Here is a 6583-nt window from a genome sequence, read left to right on the forward strand (position 1 = left end):
AAAACTAAATTTACCCAAGCTTGTGATCTTCAACGAAGCTCTATCTTGGTATACTTGCGGATGAAGCTTGAACTTGAATCTTTAACTTTGAATTGCGTAGGCTTCACTCCACAATTCTGCCAACCTCCATTAGATATGATCGTGAATGAATGCGCGATTTTATCCATCCTCTAACTTGTTATTTATCTATAATAAATAAGAAAACACAAATACTAGACAAACAATATTAGTGGTAAATTATTTGTTAAACATCATCAAAACAAGAAGGTCAACACTTCGAGTAGCTAGTATTACTCATCTTTACATTGCCAAAATCACCTGCTTTATACGATATGAAAAGGTTCTGATTGGAGGTAGCATGACATTGTAAAACCCCATAAAATTTGAATATTATGTGAAAAATAATAATAAATATGTTATATAGTGATAAATAACATATTTTGATATTTGAGTATACTATGGATAGATTTAAGATCAATCCAATGTATATATATATATGAATATAGGAGTGAAATCATGCACGGTATGCACGAGCTTAAATCTGAAAAAATGACCAGTTAAAAGTTTTTATATTTTACACAACGATACAGTAAGAATTTGGAAATACTCAAATGACAAGAGTTGTAGGACTTTTTAATATCTTTCCAAAAAAATTTAGATCACCTCATTCTGAGGTTAGATGAGAAAGTTATAGCCAAAATATCGAATGTTATTTTCCTAGTCTGACTAGGTTTACTGGTTCGGGTCAAACATGTTTGTTTCCAGTTTGTCTCTATAAATATCTATATTTTTCACAAAAGTTCTCTCTTTTTATCAAATCTTTGAACCCTAGCAGCCACCCTCTCCCCTCAAAAATCCTAGATTACTTTTTGGTGAATTTTGAGAGCTTTATGAAGCAAACACTGAGAAGAAGGCGAGTTTGTCGGCTTTTGGCAAGGGAGAACTTATTTTCTTACATCGTTGAGTTTTTACAGCAGTGTTTGAGGCAAGATCATTTTCCTCCAAACCCTTCTCTTAGTAAAGATTAAGTTTTTATTAATTACAATGATGAATTTCATGTTGAAGTTTAACCCTATACTTTAAAAACATGATTTTTGAGGTTAAATCTTAATCTAATGATAGATATGAAGTTTATTTCTTACTGTTTATGTTAGTAATATGATTATAATCATTAGGGTTACTTTTAATTTTGTTTTTAACTTGCTAATCATGTCTTAATCATGTTTAAACCCTATATTTATTATTAATTGAGTTTTCATGTAAAAGAGAGATGTTTAAACCCTAGGTTTGTGAAACCTAAGTTCTGTAAACATGTTTAAATAAGTTCTGTAAACATGTTTAAATAATTTTTCATCTCTGTTAATTATGTAGTTTATCATGTTCAGTTAATCTTGTGGACAAATTTAATGTTTTATTCGAGAAATTGATTAATTAGGATGTTAACCCTAATTAGATTAAATCAAAAGTTTAATTTTTATAGAGATAATCTTATGTTAGTTAATGTTCAAGTTTTAATATTGTTATATGTATCATGATGATATAAATAAGTGTTTAAATATAGTTACAAATTATGCAAACCTGAAAACCTAAGAATCAGATATTGCTCTAGCTGGTCGACCGACGCCCTGGGGGGCGGTCGACCGGTAAAGTCATGTGTTTTTGATATGTAGTTTTGTTTCTTACATTTTTTAATGCGATCGTGGGGATCGAGCGGCACGATGATACATGTACAGTCATGGGTACACCTGAATAGTGTCGTAGCACACCACAAGTATCCCGAAAGGGGATTATGACGAATTTTGTTTCGATTACACTTGAGATAAAGGTTGATTACACATTTATATACATGAAAGGGGATTATGACGAATTTTGTTTCGATTACACTTGAGATAAAGGTTGATTACACATTTATATACATGTTGGATATCGTTGATTACACTTGAGATAAAGGTTGATTACACATTTATATACATGTTGGATATCGTTGATGAGCACCGCTCAGTGCTACATGGAGTAGTACGTCGATATACTATTAGTACAGGTCATTGAGTCGGTTTTAGGATGCTTTATCTAGCAATCCATCCCGTACTAGGGTGTGATGAGGCTTGTGAGTCGTATTTCTAGGATACCTACTTGGTAGTCCATCCCGCACTCGTGTTACGTACAGAGATGCGATGAGACTAATGACCCGTGTACACTGTTAGGATATCGACCGGGTAGTCCGTCCCGCATGATGATGCGATGAACTAGAATCTTGCAAGGATTTGCATTGAGACAATTGTTGATAGCCTGAGTCTTTGGCGGATGTCAGTTATGTATATGACTCATTGCTGAGATATATGACCGATGTACTTTGCCCTTAAAAGTACACGAAGTTATATGCTGATATTCATCTTATCTTCCCAATGATAGTGAAAGATATTATAAATATGATATTATGAATGTCTTTACTTTTTGTATTACTTTATTTTATTCTTAGGTTAGGATCAATGATTAGCGATTCACAATTTGAGACATATGGTATATACATGAGGTTTTCCTTGTTTGGATTATTTCACTCGACGTGCCAGTCTCGTGTTGTGGGTTTCTAATTATTGATTTCATTTAGATTGTTTATTTCTAGTTTGGTGTTAATGTTTAGACATCTACAATTTGAGACATATGATATATACATGAGGGTTTTCTTGTTTGGATTATTTCGTTCGACGTACTACGTCTCATCTTGTAGGTGTCTAAATATTAACTCTATTAGATACGGGAAAAATAATCTAGGTAGACTATGTTTAATAGGTAGAGCCTCCACTTCATCTAGCAACCCTTCTCCTAGGGACGGATGGAGATGATCTTGCTATAGCGCTCTGACGCTCCTCATCCCCTGGGGGCGGATGGAGGTGATCTTGATGTAGCGCTCTGACACTCTTATTGTTGTTTTTTTTGTTTTAAAATTTCTTTTTAGGCAGCTCAAAGTTTCAGAGAGCCGTAGGATGACGGAGTTCTTGTATAGTCATCATCGTATTAGTTATCAGTAGAGGCTCCACAGTAGATTTATGTTTCCATTCAGTTATTTGAGTTGTATTTCATTTTGTAAAGGCTATGAGCCTTAGTTACATTTCTAGTTGATTCATGTCGAGATATTTTATATTATTTCAGAGATTAGGTGTTTACAGTTTTATTCATTTGAGACATGGTTTTATTTATGAGATTTATCCTTCTATACCATGTCTATTGTATTTATTTACCTTATTTTGCATGTTTTGTACATACACTTCTTTTTGATTCTACTAGAGGATATTACTATGATTAGTGAAATATGTTATTACACAGTGTGGGTGCATGACAGGTTTGACATCTCTGGATTTACCTTGAACTGCAGCCATGTGTGAAAATAGGGGCGTCACAGACATGTAGCTGATGTATCCACTATCCACTCGAAATTCTGACTTGTAACATGCATACAGTCTTCTTCCCAGGAGATGAGAATAACATCAGTCTCACACAAAGTAGCTGTAGTATCACTATCTGCTTTCTTCTTCTCATCTTTCTTTTCATATTTGTTCCTAGCTTGCTCTTTCTTCCATTCCCAACAATTCTTCTTGATATGACCCGACTTCCCACAATGAAAACAAGCTCTCCTTTAGACTTTGATCTGCCCTTGGATACGCCACAACCTCTGGACTAGTTCATGTACTTGATCGTGCCGCTATTCTCTGTGACAAGTGCCTGTGAGTTATCTGTGCAGGTAGATTTCCTCCGAGTCTCTTCATTGAATAAACTACTAGTAACCATACTCATCGATAAAACACCATTTGGAGCTGCATTGTTGATTGTCACAACTAGTGTCTTTTAACTGTCTGGCAAAGAACCTAATAGCAATAAAGCATGTAACTCATTATTGATAGTCATCTTCATAGTAGCTAACTGATTAATCAAGCTCTTGAACTCATTCAAGTGTCCTGCTATGTTCCTTCCTTCTTTGAATTTCAAGTTCACCAACCACCTCATAATAAACACCTTGTTTCCTACGGTCTTCTGCTCATAGAGATCCTCAAGCTTCTTCTAAAGAGACTTCACATTAGTCTCACCCAATACATGATGAAACACACTAACGTCGACCCACATCCGAATATAACCAATTTCCTTCTTATATTGTTTCTCCCATTCTTTATCAGTCATTTTTTCTGGCTTAGCTGCATCTCCCTCAATAGGGTCATGTAAATCTTTATAATACAAAATATCTTTCATCTTGGACTTCCATATTTGCTAATTAGAACCATCCAATTTCATCATTGTGCTAAAACTCTCCATCGTTTCCATCCCAAAGCACTCCTCGAACCAGAGCTCTGATACCACTTGTTAGGAAATTTTATGGAAATTGATCTGCAGAATTAAACACTAAATGAATAACAGCACCAAGAAAAATACCACAAGAAAGCAAACACCAAGATTTAATATGGTTCGGCAAATTATGCCTACATCCACGGGGTAATCCAGAGAGCAATATTCAACTATGAATCGAGAGTATAATCCCTCAAAGTTACACCCGAACTTGAGGATCAAATCACAAAGAGAAAAAATACATCGTTACCTCTAGGGCACTAAAACCCTAAAACCCGTCTCATCACAAATCTCTAACACACGTGAAGAAATCAACACCGTACCCTTGACGACGACGTCGTTCTGAAAACATTGGCTTTTGAATCATTACAATCGGACAATCGAGCTATCGAGAATTTCAACATTTCTCTCCCTCTCTTTTTCTCTCTATCCCCTCAAAATCCGCGCAGCCTCGATAGTAACTCTCAGATTACTATTCATCCAAAAAGCAAATTTGATCTCAGGGTTGTTTTCGTCAAAAGTTGCCTTCATCATTGATTTCATTAAAACTTCAAACGTTACAAATGAATTCAAATAACGAAAATAAAAATTACAACTTTCTTGAAAATAAACACAAGATCCGTTTATCGTCTCTTGCTTGCGTAGGTCTTTAGCCTGTGACGGGGACGTCGATATCCGTGGACTACCTGGCAATCAGATCTGATCCAGAAAAATTGGGCAGAGCTTCGTCGATCCGCGAGGAGATCTAGAAACTTGGAGCGCCTATCTCGGATAAAGCGAGATATTTGCTCTTCTTAGGATTACCGACGAGGGGTAATGCTAAGGAACGGATGCGGGTGATGCAGATCTGATGAAGAACTCTCTTGTATTGAAGTGCTCGATCACTCTTCACTCCAGCAGGGCTTCGCCAATTCTCCAAAAATCCAGATCCCCAAAAGTGAGGCCTAAGGCTTCTATTTATAGGCGACACCCCTGGGGTGTCCCAAAAAATCTAGGACACCCCTGGGGTGTCCCCAAAATCTAGGACACCCCTGGGGTGTCCCCAAAAATCTAGGACACCCCTGGGGTGTCCCCAAAAATCTAGGACACCCCTGGGGTGTCTCCAAAAATCCGAGACACTCCGCTGTAATTTCTCCGTCCGAACTCGGATTTTAGTGATTCGAATTGCGTTGGAATTCTGACGAAGAGTTCTATCAGCCCCGATGGTTGGATTATCTGTAGAACGAACGAGACACGAAAGGCGTTGTTCTTTTTTGTAAACATCGCGGGGCTCTCGATTAGCCTGTGCCTTCGTTATTCCGAAATTCTGTCAGCTCACGTAGTTCGTCGATTCACTTCAAGCGTTCACCGACGTCAATCGAACTCCTGTGAACCAGATAGTGACGTTCATTATCGTTCCTTAACACTGAGCTGTTCGTGGAGACCTATAGGTAATTTTCGATGCCTACAGATACCCCCTCCAAAGCGTTCCGGACTCGTTTCTTTTATAGAAGAGGCTAGAATACTTTGGATGTGATTGGTCCAGCCTTCAGTCGGCGTAAAGGACCTGTAGTTAGCTTCAACTCTTGGCTCCTTCGATTTTCGGTCTATTCGATGCTTTGACGAATAACCGAAGTTCTTCCGGCGCTGCGTTTATCGCCTGGCCGTCGTCGGAGTCTCGAGTCTACCACCAGTGAGTCGAGTTTGGCTTGTGTCATTGAGTTGACTTTGAACTGACTATCTTTGTTATATTGTGCTGACTTAGGGTTTCAGATCACCGTATGTTGACTTTTGGTCGCAACGCGTTGACTGGCGTTGACCTAGGGTTACGCGTTGACCGGCGTTGACCCTAGGGTTCCGAACGTCGAATGTTGACTTTTTGTCGCAACGCGTTGACTGGCGTTGACCTAGGGTTACGCGTTGACCGGCATTGACCCTAGGGTTTCAAACGTCGAACATTGACTGTTTAATCGCAACGCGTTGACTGGCGTTGACCTAGGGTTACGCGTTGACCGGCGTTGACCCTAAGGTTTCGAATCGTCGAACGTTGCGGTGTCTTTTCCAATCGGCGAAAGACTAAACCGGCCATGCGTGTTAGACATAGACTTTGGAATTTTTGGCAAACCCCCAGCCCTCAACGGGTTTGATGTGCCTTTACCGATTACCGTTTAAAATCGGGCTAGCATGCGGATTATCTAAATCCGTTCCGCATGTAACGTTGTGCTAAGAGAGTGAATTCTCTTAGACTTCGTGTTATGATGTCGAATAC

This window comes from Asparagus officinalis, chromosome 7 (genome assembly GCF_001876935.1).
Source record: "Asparagus officinalis chromosome 7, Aspof.V1, whole genome shotgun sequence".
Classification (NCBI taxonomy): Eukaryota; Viridiplantae; Streptophyta; class Magnoliopsida; order Asparagales; family Asparagaceae; genus Asparagus; species Asparagus officinalis.